The following is a 16,773-nucleotide window of genomic DNA, read 5'->3' as shown; positions in this document are numbered from 1 at the left end:
GTCTCTGATACTTATGTTACTTGCCAACACCTTGGCTTAAAAAAAGAATAATGTACTTTTTTATTGCATTATTTCATGATTGACTGTGGCAACAATTTCCCAGCAGTCTTCAAATTTACTGTATTGCATGAAACTATATTTTATTATGATTAAATTTATACTTTTTTCAAACCAGCTCACAATTTTACTTGTTTGGCTCCCCATATAATAAATGTTTGGGAAACTTACTGTTCTTCATCTATCTGATGACATGCAGCTCAACAATTTTATTCATCATGCATTGGTTTCATTTCTTGTTATTACAAAATTTATCCTACCCCAAAGTGAAACTGATTAATCTGTTTGACAAAATTTGCCTACAGTAAGCCCAAGTGTAATATTGGTGCATTTGGAGTGCAGGATTTCAAATTCTCAAGCTTCATGAGGAAAGATTTATTTATTCTTATATGTAAACAAGTGTCTCAAATTTCCATTCAGCTGTGCAGGTCCATGCAGACCTTCCTACAGCATGTACATTTACCTTACTTTTCAGTTGATGTATTGCCAGAATAGTTTTTCATTGCTGCCTGATTCTAGCCTTTGTTTCCCATTTCCAGGTGTTACTCAAATAGTGTACATATATGGTTCCTTGGTAGTTTCTGAAGGTACTACTGATACAGTGTTTATGAGTGGTGAAAATTTTTATTAAAATTCTGTGAGTCAACAGTGTTGTACAATGTACCACTGATAAATGAGGTAAATAACACAATTCACCTTAAAAGTGTTCTAGATTATTGCTATCACAGGAGCTTTCTCAATGGCTATTCTTCTGAAACTTAATCTTTTTATTTTCTCAGAACTTTTATTTCTTTCTCACTTTACAAATGAAAGCAACTATTTGAAAAATAACTAATCTCCAAATCTTTCCATAATTACATTTTGATATCAAAATATCACATTGAAAGAAATTTCTAAACATAAAAATTATTTTTGTAATAGTGGACATCATTTCAAATGTACAATTTTGCATACTGTATTTTCAATGTATTTCATATAATATTTTATTTGTTTAGACAATTTACCTTTATATTTCTTTTATTTGTGGCTATTAGAATTGCTGTGTACAATTAAATACTTTTGCAATTCTACCCCATGGATATCTATAGATAATATAAATTAGTGAATGCTACAGAAGATAGCTGGTATAGAAGAGAACATTCTCTTTCCAAAGGAGCTCTAATCAGACAAAGGCCTTAACTGAAACATCCCTCATTTGCAACTGCTGAAAAACATTGAATATGTTATCTTCAGGAAATTCCCTAGATTCACTTTGTAACTAGAGAATTCTCAGAAAGCTGCTCTGAATGACTGAAAGAATGACTGGGAAAACCCCCAAGCACATTCCTTTACATTAGTGGTTCTAGTTGGAAAGGCAAATGTCAATAGCCTCAGCAACTCAACAATGTCAAATAGGAAGATGCAACACCACAAGAAATTTCACACACAAACATGCATGTACATGTGCACACTGATGTGCACTCTCTCTAACACACACACATCCCACAACCAGAAAAATTCATCCATATGAAAATTAATTTTCTTTGAATCAGTGAGAATCTTTGCTACTACTCATTTCCCCAATCCTTCCACAAAGGAATACACTCAGAGACACATAAATGAGATAGAAATTTTATCTACCCAAAACCAGCACAGAATCTCTATAATTAAATTTCAAGAAAGAAAGAAAAGAAAAGAAACAGGAAAAAGAGTCTTGATGTTATATATGATTATGAGTTAAAATATCTTAATGCAAAAAATCAAAGAACTCAAAAATCTAGAAACATTGAACTAGAATATCAACCACCAAAACATAAACATAAATCAAGAAATGGGTACAGTGTCAGTTAAAAACATAGAATTAATCGCTTTATTATAATCAATGTGAAGAAAACTATGACATTATAGATGAAAGATGGTAAATGTAATAAATCAAGGTTTAGAGATACAAGAGAAATTAAACAAAATTGCATTATTTTTCAGTAGGAAGCAAGAGAAAAAGCTGCAAAAGCCAATCCAGACTTACTGACTTTTCTGAGGAAACAGCACTTTTCTAAAATTTATAATATAAAAATCTATGAAATTTTTCTGAGAAAAAATAAAAACAAAGCCTGAAATCTATATATGAGAACACAGCACACAGGTTTTTTTGAAAAATGTTTGTAACAATATGAACAATATTGAAAACACCTGTTTGCTGAAACTTATTTTTTTATATTCCACAAATTACAACATTATAGTAATTGTGCTTAGCTATTATAATCATCAAAGGAAGAATTAGATACCTTACCAACATAACACATATAGGAAGTGCCAAATTGAGTGCTACAGTAAGACAGTTTACATATGCTCCAAATATGAGCAGAAATAGACATGCAGAAATTATTTCAAGAAATAAAGGTAATATAACAAATCTACTAATAGTATATAAATACAAGTTTTTCCTATAGATAAATATAGCTGGATTAGTTCAAAGAATAACATTTTTTAAAAGCCACATTCTATAATGAAACTATAGTCTGCTTATAAGAATCATATTTCAAAAAAACAACAAGTGATATTTAAATGAATGACAAAAGTACCAAGAAAAGGATAACTACAAATCTTGGCCTTATAGTTTATTTATATTTTATAAAGATAAATTCAAGTCTGAGTGCATTAAATAGCATAGCAAATAAATATTGTAAAATAACAAACATATCATGAACAATATGTCAAGCATATGTCATCAGAGTTCATTAAATCTTTTTTGAATTAATAATTAGTTGATTTCAGGCAATTCACTGAGAATAATTTAATTAATGTGAAATAAGTACATAAATTAGCATTTTAGAATATTTTTTAAGAGTTACTGGGCAATAAATAATGGGGAGTGGTAGAAAGAAATTAGCATTGAGCATTTTGGACCATTTCACCCTATTCCTCTAAGCAGTTAAGAAGCTACGAAGTGACTTTGACAAAACTGTTGATTTAGGGATTACAATCTGGATTTCGGGTCAGATGGAAAAAAATAAAACAAAACTACGTAACAACTCCAGAATTCTCTTGAAACCAGAGGAGGTAAATCTGTGCCAAAATGTGATCACATGACTGAAGCTTAGTTTTGAATTTCTTCAATAAATTATTACATTAAATTGACCAGTGTTTCTAAGTATATGCAAGTTAGCTACAATTTGGAAGAAAAATGTGTGTATACAGATTCACAAGATAGCATATAATTACTAAAATGTTTCATATTGAAATCTGTAAGAAGAAAATAAGATAAAAGGTGGAAATTAGGAAAGAAAAAAGTAACTATAAACTAAAAATCAGACATTTTAAACCGTCTTTTGGTATAGATTTTTAAAATAGTTATAATCAATTATGCAAAGAAGGGAAAGACAAGACGGAGATTTTCAGTGAACACTTTAGAATATATAAATTAATGCTAAATTGAAAGTCGGAATAAAATAAGACCTGATAACACATATAATGTCAGATAAATGGAATATTAATTAGTGGGGGATACGTCAAAAGAAAATATCAAAAGCAAAACAAATTGGAAAATATGAGAAAGTAAACTTGGGAAAGAAAATAAAATTTACACATTTAAATTTTTTAAATTAGAGGAGTGAGAAGAACACTGAGTATTTTCAAAGCAGAAAAAAAATAAGATGAGATTTGACTTCCAAAGAGGGGAAACATACTGAACCAGAGAAAATGATAAAGGACAAAAAATTCCTAGAAATGATAAATTTAAATTGCTGGAGAAGGGGAAAACTAGAAAAAAAGTCTAACTAGAATTTTATACATAATATGGTTAGAATAGCAGAAAAAGAGAAAAAGAGTCTACATCTTCTATGAAGTAATGAAAAATCTGACCAAAAAATACCCAATTTTCCTGAGCTCTGGCATCAAATGAAAAACATTAATCTGGAAAAGGTATGCTCAACAAGACAACAAGTTCTTGGTAAGCAGAGCATGTTTCATGGATAGGTCCTTCCTTAACTTGCTGCTTCTCCCCAGGTCCTCACCAGCTTTGTAAACAGCAGCCTGCTTTCTAGGTGGCAGTGCTTGAGAAGAGGAAAAGATATCATTTGCAAATATTTCTTATTTGATATGTCTTATGATTTTCAGAAAAATATTTCCAATCGTATGATGATATCTCTCTTGACTGGGAAACTGCATAAGCACAAGGCTATTCTCCAGGGAGTTTTGTGGAAAATATTTATGGTCAAATGTTCATGTCTCAGCTTGAAAAGCACCATGCAACAATTTAGGCAAACAGTAGATTAATGTTGTACACCTGAAGTGAAAGTAACATTATTTTCTCTATGTAATTATCTTAGCCATTAAATGACAGAATAGTACTTAGATGTTGGTTACGACTTTATTTTAGCCCATTTACTCCAGGTACTCTGCCTTTGCAAACTTAAGCTGTTATTGGGAGAAGGCTGCATGGTAAAAGACTGTGTTAAGGAGCTGAAAAGTCTTCCATTTGAAAGTCAGAAAGAAAACAGGTTCTTCATCCCCAAATCTATAAGGAAATGAATTTTTCTCTTCCTGCAAGGCAACATGATACAGAAAATGGATAAAAACACACTCCAACCAACCCTTCTACTACAGCCTTATGATAACTTCAGAAACAAACTCAGATAAACTCAGCACCACCTTTGAATTAAGAAACCTATTAAGAATAAATATAAGTTCTTTTAAACCTTCCTCTACAAAATCTGTGATAACTGATTATAAAATAATACAATGAACACTGTATAATATAATCACATTAGAAAATATTATCTTATCTTGACATATTGCTGCCAAGGTTAATTTAATTATGCTGTATCTTTCATTTTTCATTGAAATATGTAAATTATGTTTGTAATTTTAAAATAAAATTTAAATATTAAGGTCTCTGGTCTTAAAAGTGCATATCACTATAAATAGCTAGATAGACAAGGTATATGTTAGCGACGATCAAAAAATATAATGTGTTTAAATGTTTTAAATGTATTATAGTAAAAGACATATTGCCATTGATCCCTCTTAAAATGCTCCCCCTCACTTATTACATTGTATTTTTCACTGTATAAAGCAGTTCTGGAAGTCCTATCTGGTGAGTGACTTTACAAATGTCATAAAAATGTGAATGCTGCTGCCAAGTGCCAGTGAACAAAATGACAGATTTGTAGAAACATTGTGGTATTTCCTCATCCATCTTATTCACCAGATCTTGTATCATGCAATCTGGTAATTCAGGATATCTAGATAGACATGACAGAGGAACTAAAAGAAATAAAATGCTTTAAATCCACTTACCATATAGGACTCTTAAGAAGTGCTTCAGAAAATGGTAAAAATGATGGGCCGAGAGTGATCAGAGTGAGAATATTTTGAGGAGTTTAATGGCAATGTGTCTTTTACATATTTATTTTTAATTTAAACATCACTCTAGATTTGCATCATACCTGATAGACATTTTCCTCTACATAGAAGAAAATTAGGATAAAAAAGAAATCTATGTAAGGCATGAATAAGGTAGAGAAAATCAATGAATTAATACATTTAAATCATGAAGTTAACCACTAAACTTTTATGATCCATGAACTTAAAAATACATTTAAATATCATTTTCTCTCTAGGTTGTATTTAAAGTTTAGCTTTTAAAATATTCTTTCATAATATTCCTTTCTCAGTATTTTGTACACCAAATGACAAGTGATTTTACATTTATTATATTAGAAGACATTTCTGAGAGAGGTGATAAAAATGGTGGGGTTGCATCTAATGTAGTTCTAAATAAATACATTGTTATTTGATTGCAGCTCATAGAGCGTTTTTGTTTATCACATTTATTTCTAACAACTTTAAGCTTTGGTATTGAATTAATTATTTGTTCTTTTTATTTATCCCTGTGAGTATCATGTGATTATAAAAGATTCATTTGATCTTGTTCAAGCAAATTATGATTTTCCACAGGGTTATCTTTTAAATTATGTCCTCTATGTTATTTGCATATTTGTATTAGAATTATTTTTAGGACATGAGTTGTGAATTATTGCTGTTTCATGCATCAAACAATCTTGTCTATATCACTGTGAAGAGATAAATATGAATTTCTATCATGAAATGTATTAATGATTGTTATAAACACCTAAAATTGAAATTCTACTTGTATTAATAGAAATGGTCTCAGCATCAAATAATACATTCTTATTTGACTTTGTGGTGATAAAAAGGCTTAATAATGACATGCCTTATCTTCCTGTCAATTTTGACATATTTTTATTAATAGACTAATAGTGTTTGTCATGGCTTAATGATAGTGCATGCATGTATATCACTAAAAGAAGAGAATAATTAATTATTATATTTGAGGTTTAAAACATTTAAGTTGCTCTCCTAGAACAGGGTACATAATAAAGCCCAAGAATGCTAATTTTCCACTAAACTATTGACAAAATCTCAAAGAAAGAAAGAAAGAAATATAATATGCTCTTATCACTTTATTTCCAGGGTACAACTATTACTTTGAACATATTCTTATTCCCAGTGGGGTAAAATAGGTGGAAAAAATAGGCCTGTTACCAATTTTTCTCTCAATACTGGGTCTGTAGGAGAAGGAAAAGGATATATTTGGTCTTATCTGCTTGTAAACATAACAGTTGGACCTTATGATGAATAATATATGCAAGAAAGGATTCCTTTATATAGAATGGATTTGCTTCTCAATTAGTTTGTTATTGCAACAAACCTGGAATGCATAGATTTACAAGATATGAGTCTTGGAAAATATTAGACAAACTATGCTCCTCTTTCATATTTAAGATGGATTGACTTATGAAATAAATACACCATGCTGGTACTCTGGTCAAAATATATTCACTTGATGAACCATAGGACTAGGGATGTTCCCTCACTATCCCTCAGACTCCTTGATTCTTCTTTAACTTTTGAGTGTTTGGCTTTTTGAAATTATTAGTAAAACTGGATATTCAAGTACATCTCTGATTCAGGTAAGTCTGACGGCACAAGAACACTTATTTTTGTTCATCTAGGTTCATCCTTCAAGAACCATTGCAGGAATAGACAAATCAAGTTATAGTACTTGAGCAGTGATATTCTTGAGACTGTTTTACCTGCACCTGAGTATCTCAAAGGAAAGAAAGGTAAACAACACAAACTGGAGCCTTTCACAAAAGGTCTATTTGCCTGCCCTCTGCTTACCTTTCAAACTCACATTTCTTCCCTTATCTTTCTCCCCCTCCATTTTCATTTCTCCAAATTTATGCACAAATCAATAATTTCTGTTACAAATTTTTACTTTATTCAGAAAAGTACATTTTATAGTATGTACTTATTCCACATACTACTGTGTATATAATTTATATACTTGTTAGTCATTTTCAGTTTTTCTTAATACTTCTCCTTACCCAATGTCAAATGGGTTATTTTATTTGTTTTGATTTATTTCATTATCTGATATTTATATATCCATTTTGTGTATTAGTCATTATATATTTTGCCTAATACATGTTTCATTAGTGTTTATCTATTCAAATGTATCACTTCTTTGTTTATAGTCTTTTTACTTTTTCTTACCATTAGGAAAGGGTTTTCCACTTAAATGTTATGCAAGTTTTGTTTTCTCATACTATTTCTGCAATTAAAAAAAAATTAAATCAATCAAAATTTATTTTTCATATGGCCTTGGAATTTTGTTCTAAAAGTTTTAAATGTTAAGTATCTGATCATTATTTATTGATAGAATTAGCTATTAGCTATTCTTTAGGAATACACACTGTCAAACATTAGATACTTATAAATAATCTATGTATCTGGGTACACTCACTTATTTTTATTCTTTAATCCTTTTTCTTAAATATCCCACAATTGTAAGAATATGTATTTTTATATACACACATATAAAAACATTTCTATACAATTGAAAGTCAATCCCATGTATTCTGTTCTATTTCTTAAAAATTAAGATATTTTGCAGGAATAACATATTTGCATTTTTTGTAGAGTAGTTTGGGATAGAATATCTTTACCATATTAATTCTTATGAATGATTTACTTTTCCCATTTATTTGTATGTATAATGTTTTATATTTCATTTAAATTTCATTATTTCATTGTTCTCATTGATTTAGCTAGTTCTTAATTTTATTTGTGGACAAAGAAAACATTCTGAATTTTAGAATGTTGATTACTTTTTTAAATGAATTATTAATTCCTTTCATGTCATAAGAGATATATCGATCATATAGGTTAACCTTTCCTTATTTACTAATCTCAACACTGATTATATTCCTGATGGCTTTGCTTTTTAGAAAGCACATTTTGAATTATTCCCATTTATTAACGTTTTCATCACAATATTACATAAAACACAGTACAAAGTATGAATGCTGTAAACACTTTGGAATTTTAGAATAAAAACATTTTGATCAAAATTAAAAATTCTCTAATTTGTAATGATATCAAGTATGATAGCATGAATTGCCTAACCTATAGTGTCAGCTAACCTAATTAAATCTCTTAGTAGTTTTGCAATTCCACTTACTTTACATTTCATACTACCTGATATATTCATCATGATTTTCTTCATATTAAACAAAATTAAGGTCTTACAAAGTTTTATATATATTCTATATTTCCTAGAAGTTCAAGCATTTGTTTATAAAGTTAAGCTGTTACTTTCTAACTATTCTGCATTTCTGAAACTGGCTTTTAAACTAATAGAATAACTTTTACTTATTTATATTATCATAACCCTGTGAATTTTAAAATACAAGTTGGTAAAATGGTTGGAAGACTATTTTACACTTTAGAATAGAGTTAATTTTGCATTTTATAGAACATGTAATTCACACATTTGCTAATAAAATGTATTATGATTACAGCATATCGATACATTTTTAGATTGAACAGTTTAAATTTTCAGTGTTGTTAACTATACATAGAAATAAAAATATATAGTGGTACAAGTGATATTGAAATAACCTGTTTATGCAATGTCTTACAATATTTTTATTTATTTACTGAATTTTTACAATTAAAATATGAATCAATATATACCTACAGCCTTGCAAATGTGAAGATGGAAAAAAATTGGATGATACTTATTTAAAAATCATACTAATTAGATAGAGATGATTATGAAAACAGCAGTATATGGTATATTTCAAAAGTTGAAAAAGAGGATTTTGAAAATTTTTACATAAGAAAAAGTGTTTGAAAATGTAGATATGTTAAACTTGATTTAGACATTATGTAAACAATAAATGTATTAAAGCTCCTTTTTACACCATTAATTTTTACAATTTTTATGTTATTGTAACAGTAAAAGTAAACAGTGAGAATATAATAAAATAAAGGCAGACCAAATAAATAGCTAAAAAGTCACAAAATGACAGTGTACATTAATTACATAGAATATGAAAAATCTTCATGTTCCTTTCCAGTCAATAATCTATATGGAAAAGTAGCAGGTATTTTAATCTATATGAACATAAATATATATGAATTAGAACTTCAGATAAAATTGATAGTATGAATAATGTAGCATTTGATGTTTTTTCTTTTGTTCTGTATTTTTCCTCTCTGGCATTATATTTTCATTGGTTTTAATCTTGGTTTTTAAGGTTAACAATGTTTTGATATTATTGTTATTACCATTCTATATGAAGACAACACTTTCAAATGTTCTAATATTGACAGACTTTTGTTTCCAACTTGTAGCTATTAAGAATAACTATGCTGGAGATTTACCTGAGTGAGACTGTTCCTGCCTTACAAGAGCAAGGTTCTGAGTTTGATCCCTGGTAAAAAAAAAAAAAAAAAATAGAATAACTAAAAAAGGTTTGGAAAAATTTTGAAGTAATTCATGAAAAAGTTTTCTTAGTATCTGTGCATTTAAAATATGTGTGGTTTACACAAATAGATTTTTTATTTTATTTATTTCATTTATTTTTTTTTACAAATAGATTTTTTAAATACTACCTTTAGGCAGATTCACAAAAGGGAGGAGGAAGGGCAGGAGTGGAAATAGCCAGAAAAACATTAAGGTGTGTTATGTATATTTACCAACTTCCCATTATAAAGATAACCATTATGTACTGCAAATATGTAATAACAAAAATAAATTTAAGAATTATAAGTCTTTGTCACTTTTAGCTTAAAAAGACCAAAATTAGTCAACTTACTTCTAGGGACGGCAAAAATTTATTCTTGATATAACATGCATACTATTAAAGCATTATTTAGTTTTGTTGAATTAAGAACACAGTTATTATGTTCTATTTATGTATTTAAATAGAGAAATAGGTATTGGAAAATTATTTTGATAGAATATGTTATACTTATTTTATATATAAAATCATTAGTGTTTTAAGTGGTAGTTTTATTGATAAAATGTTTATTCTTACATCAGAAATTATGATTAATGCTATGTTTCAAGACTTATTGTAATGACCACTTGTAATAAAACTCATTTACTGAGCTTATATATAGTGCACACATACATAGAAAGATCTCTTATAGTGACAGTAAGAGAAAACTTCATTAAATGAATAATATTTAAAAGATGATTATTTAATAGACCCTCAAAAGCGATTCTGAATAAATTTTAAAAAGACATAAAACCACTTTACTGGTTTCCAATTGTTAAATGAAAATACTTTACATATTTCAAAACCTGACCTGTTTTTCCTTTCCAATAATTTGCACATATAATTTATTTTATTCCTAAAACAACATTGGAAAGTAGATATTACTATCATCACTAAGACAAACAAAGACATTGAACTTAGCGTTGAATATTCTGTGCTTGCACATAGCCTCCAGAAAGTGATAGGATCTGGCATTTTAAGTTCACAACACATACTGTATATCAATATTATGCCTTCTCTTGTGGTAAATTATAATCATTTTTTACTGTTGGTTGCAGGAGACTGCAAAATCGATTATGCCCCAAAGCAGGCTGAAAATAGTTAACCCCACAATAGGCTTGTTTACAGAAGTGAGTCTGCCCAAATCCTATGTGCTGAGGTCAGAGTAACTCCCATCCAAATTCTATTCTCATAATTAAAACTTTTTTACTAGGACAATGTTCTAATTACAATCATATATTTTGTCTATTCTGAGCCTAATTTGAGAATGCTTTGTCTTATCCTTTACAAGGCTTGCATACTTTAATTTCCATAGAAATGGCAAGACTGCACCTCCTTGAAAAAATTTTTGCTCTTGCACTTAGCTTGCCTTTACCCCAACTGATTACCAATAAAAATCAGTGTCCTGGACTGGCCATTGCCTTTGTTGGTTGCAGTGGCATTGGTTATCCTGGCACCCTGCTTTCTTCCTCTCTTAGTTCTGTCTTTTAGGGGTTTTTTCCCCTCAGCCCTGCATCATACACTGGGCAGGAGACTGGAGCCTACTTCAGAGGTTTCCAGTAATGTTTCAGGGGTCCACAGTAATTGGTGCCCAACATGGGGCATGAATCATGCAATGGCCTGCTCAGTAAGACCACTCAAGAAAAAAATGTAAATATAGGCTACAAAGAGCACCTGGCATCAAATGGATAAGAACATCCTGAGAGGAAGCATAAAAACCTGGAAAGAGAGGTAGGTGCTTCCAATGGGAGAAGGTAGTAAAGGTAGTCAACTGGGACTAAAACACAGGGTAATCACTTTTGACACAAGCTTCATGGTGCTGGCCCATAATGTTGAAATAAATGCTACAAGTTAAATATTATTGTCAATTTTCACAAACAAGAACTTTAGATATGGAACTTAGATACATGTCAAAAAAAGCATTCAGACAGCTCAACAAAGAAGAAAAGTTATCTCCTTTGACACTTTTAACTGAGACCTTGACAACATAGAGCCTTATGTACTCTATTTTGTGGCCTGTACAATGCAGCATGGGAGCCCCACAAGCTTCTGCTCCTTGGCAATCAGCTGCTGGTTAGAAGTGTTTTGTTTCAGTTTTACAACAACTTCTTCCATAGCTGCTGTCTGTCACATGTTGGACTTACCTCTCTCAGAAAATGTGACATCCTTATAGGCAAACTCCCATGCTCCTCCTCTGGAGAAGGTTGAGCTGACCCCCTTTCTACTTGAGCTGCTATGACCACAAGGTGTCTGCGGAGGAGGTGGGGACAAAAGCATGAAGTGAACTCCTTGGCCTTAGTGCACTGGGAAGTGCAGGTGGGACACCATAGTCAGACTCAGAAAAAATTAAAACTCACATTCAGATTGGAAAGAACTGTAGTGAGAAAATAAGTAATGGATTGGAAACAGCCAGTAAATCTCTGGGAAGCATAAAGCAAAAGTGGAAAACACTCGTGGCTTTAAGAGCCCCAAGGCCAATGGTTTGTTATCAGCCTGATTCTCCCTGAAAAGGTCTGGAATCCAAAACAGACCAGAGAAACTGCAACTGCACTCTACCAGACATAAAAAGATTTTACAAGAGAAAGCAAATTACAAATTTTAGCTAATTGATAAATATATCTTTGTTCAAATTTGAGTTAATGTTTAATTGGTGTGCTTAAAATATTTCTTCTGGATTGCAAATTCTTGAACTATAATTACAAGGTCAACTTGTCCTTTTCTGTAATTTGTCAATGAACTCAAAGTTAATGTTCTATTGGTAGGCAGTCAAATTTTAAAATGTAACAACCTGAGAATAGAAAACAAGGGGGCGGGGCACTTTAAAATGTAAACGAGTTTGTTATAGAAGGTTTATGGTAAGTGAGATGGAGGAAAAATATTAAGAAGGCTATAAGTAAAAGAGATATTCTTTTGATATGAATGGATTTTGTATGTTTGTCTTGTTAGAAAGATACAGAGACAATAGAATAGAAGGCCTAGATTCATTGAAAAGGTGTGCAGAAGTGATTTATTAAGGAAATATGCATATATTCTTGTTGGTTTCAAGTTTGTTATAAAAGGTTTGCATTTACAGGTACAAAGAGCTTTCATTCCTTCTGATTCTAATTATACAAGAGATTTGTTAATTCACCTACAAAAGTTTTGACTAGTTTTATTCATAATTATGACATTTATCTATCCAATGGTATATCTATTTTGTTTGAGCTCAAAAATTTTTTGCCTTAAATTTTTTTAAGAAGATATTTGCCTATAATTAAAATTGGTTTATAGATAAAGGTTATTAAAGTTAAAAGTATGCATTTTTTTTCTTCCCAGGTTGCTAGAAGATCAAAATGATGTAATGCATATTGTTGTCTAAATATAATTAATCCAAATCTTAAATTGGTTACAAATAATTTATTAATTGTTACAATTTGGTTTTTACAGGTTATTAAATAAGTTTTGCCAGGGTAAATAAGTAGAGACCCTTATGTTTAAAGAAAAAGTATTAAACAGATCTTCCCTTGATAAACAAAGGAGCTGACACATGAAAATATTTTTCAGCCTTTGCTCACTAGGGGGACCTCAACAGTTTCCATAGCCTTACAACAGATTAATTTGTTTAGTTTCTATAGCCTTATAAGAGACTTAACTCAATAAATACTACTGAAATATGTTATTATAATGTCTTTACATTGGTTCTATCAAAGGGTTAATTTCAAAATATGTTACTATGATATGTTTATACTGGTCATCTTCAAAGGATTAAATTTTCTGTGAGGAAAAACAACAAGGTTTTATTAAAAAGATGCTTTTGGTACCAAACTAAATTAAAGGCATACAGTTTCATATAATTGTGATACTTATTACTGTTACTTTTTTGGTGTACTTAATGTATTCATGCTTTCTGATGGTACAGGATTTTAAATATATTGTTTACGGTAATAATCTTTTGATTTAGAGATTTGCTTTTCTCTTACACTCTAGCTCCTTATGAGAATAGGTACATTCATAGGCTATCTTTGCATTAAATGGGATTCTATCAAAAGATAACAATTTGGCTAAGATTTGAGTAAGAGTTTTTGCATTTTTGTGGAGGGACGAGTGCCTTTGACAATGGCTATTTTACATCAAGATGGACATTTAAGTGTGTTACAAAGACAATGTCATCATAATTGTCATGCTAAAATATTATGTGTGGCTCTTGATTTGAAGCTTTTTCCTGTTAACATTTTATAGGAATTCAATTCAATTTATAGGTATTCAATTCCAGAACAGCCATGATTGATGAAACATAAAAGTCCTCTGACTACATTTTATATTTCAAAATCCTTGATATTTAGGTAAAATTATAATAATTAAGTTCATTACACTGACTGCAATGTTAATGTTATTGATCTTCTCTTCTGGGTGTTTAACAACTAAAATTCGAAGACCAGAAGAAGAAACATAACTGGTAAGGAAGACAGCCAATATTTTTGGCCCTGGCCCTTCAAGGTCTATAAACAATTCAGTACATGACCAAACCTTTTTTACAAGATCTTACAACTTTGGTAAATCACCCAACCTCCTGAACAGAGTGATTGTTGGACACCAAAAAGGTAAGAATCAAAGTGTGCCAAAGGAGTATCACTTGAAGAGAAAAATCTTCCATGCTTTCACAGAAAGCAACATGGTCAAGCAAGGCCATCCATGACACATCATGATGGCTGGCACTTACAGGAGCTGAGAAGCTCAATACAGGGATCTGAGTAATGCCTGAGGAGACTTAATTGACCTTGATAAACAGAAGTTAATTCTAATTAATATAGGTCTTAACTTAGTTGCTCGTGAACACTCAGTAGAAACGTATAACCCAGAGGCATGTGGGCTGAGAGGTCCCTGGCCATCTGGAACCCTGCTCCATCTGGCTCGCCATGCCCACCTGCAAACAGAGAGATGGTGAGAACCCCTCGACATGCCCACCAGTGAGCAGCTTAGGCATGTGGGCACCTGCAACCCCACTGCCCCACCTTTGGCCTCCTGGCTGCATGCTCCTGGTTCTACACTACAGATGCACAGGGGGGCATAAAGGCTATTGTCCTAAGCTGCAGAAGTGAAAAACAGATAGAGGGCCACTCTCAGGCTGCTTGAGGAAAACTGAAGCCAACTGGAAAAGTGAAGAGAATTTTTGAAATAAAGGCATACCAGAACACCGTGCTTGGTATGTTAGAGGGATCATTACCACCCATTGGAACCTGGACTATATTCAGGGGAAGGGCACCTGTAACCTGCAGTACAGCCTTGCAGAGTTCAACCCTGCAGGAGAACAGGGAGCTCAACTTGGGACGTGGAGCCAGAAAACTGTATAAATTTCACAGCTCTGAGACTGGCTTGCTGAGACTCATTGACATATCTGCACACTGCTGCCCACCTTGCCTATTGCGACAGCAGACAGACAAATCTGGAAGGAGGCCCTCCATTTTTTTCTTTTATTTGTTATTTTAAAAATTATTATTAGTTTTTTTGCTCTTATTTTTAATATTTTTTCTTTTTCTACTCTTTTCAAATTTTTAGTTTTCTCTTTATTCATTCTCTTCCCTTTTCTTTCTCTCCCTCTCTCACTCACTCCCTGTCTGTCCCACATTGTTCTTCATCTCCTTTTGTGTTCCTGTTCTACCCTAATTCATATTTCTTCTTTATTTTTCTTTTCTTCTCTTTTTCCTTCTCTCACATGTATCCTCTGGCCTCACTGCTAACCTTCCCCTATCCTTCTACCTACCTGTGCTTCCCTCCCCAATTTCTTCTAACTCACATCCCAAAGGGTAAAGTTGCTATATTGAAGAGTTTATTCACTATAACATATGTTGGGTTGGTCCTCAATTTTGATTTAATTCACACAGTTAAAGGTGACAGACAAATAACTACAACAAATTGTGATTTTTCTAAGATGTACTTGATGCTATGGTGTTGCTGATTGTATCTCTTGGACTAAGGTATTGTGATTGGTCTAATCAGTTGTTCTTCCTGGTATAATGAAAATGAGATTGCCCCAGAGTCATTAGAGACTCAAAACCTTAAAAACAGCTATATCTGAAAGATACCTCTGAGAAACAATCATTCCATGAGAATTTTAAATACAAGCAACAAAGATACCTACAATAACCAATATTGAGGTATCACTCCAGGAATTTAACCTAGGACACTACCAACAACAAAAATAGAAATAAGAAGATAATTACAAAAGGCACAATCACAGACTTCCAGCTCACAAAGGGCAAACTCTGGGAGAAACGAGGTGGAAAAGTCTGATAATCAACCACCTGGATGCCCTGAATTGATAGCACAAGAAGTAACAAAACAGATGAATGTGTCTCTAGAGAAATTCAAAGTAGAAATAATCTCCCAGATAACTACAGAGATGGTGAGCAGAAGGAAAGACATGATTAGAGGCTCTAGAACAGAAACAGATAAAAAAAAAAAATAGATGAGCTCAGAAACATTCTGGAGGCCATGAATGCCCAGCATAAGAAAGAAATTCAAACCATGATCACCCAACATAAGAAAGAAATGGAATCCATGAAATAGATTCAAACAGATATTCAGGAGATTAAAAAAATCCATTGAAAGCATCCAGAGCATATTAAGAGAATCTGAACATAGAGTATCAGATATAGAAGACAGGATTGCAGTTAGAGACCATGAAAACAGAGATTTCTTAAGAAGAGTAAGGGACCATGAGAAATGAATCCAGCCCCTCCTAGATGATGCAAAGAAGAATAACACAAGACTGATAAGAGTCCATGAAAAAACAGGAGAAAAGACAATTGACTTTAAAAAAAAAAACTGTTCACAGAAGTAAGAGTAGAAAACTTCCCAGACAGGTAGAGAATTGGACATACAG

This window comes from Heterocephalus glaber, unplaced genomic scaffold (assembly GCF_053883595.1).
Source record: "Heterocephalus glaber isolate CG9 unplaced genomic scaffold, H.glaber_assembly_v1.0 deba00000122, whole genome shotgun sequence".
Lineage (NCBI taxonomy): Eukaryota > Metazoa > Chordata > Mammalia > Rodentia > Bathyergidae > Heterocephalus > Heterocephalus glaber.
This window is presented reverse-complemented; position numbering follows the sequence as displayed.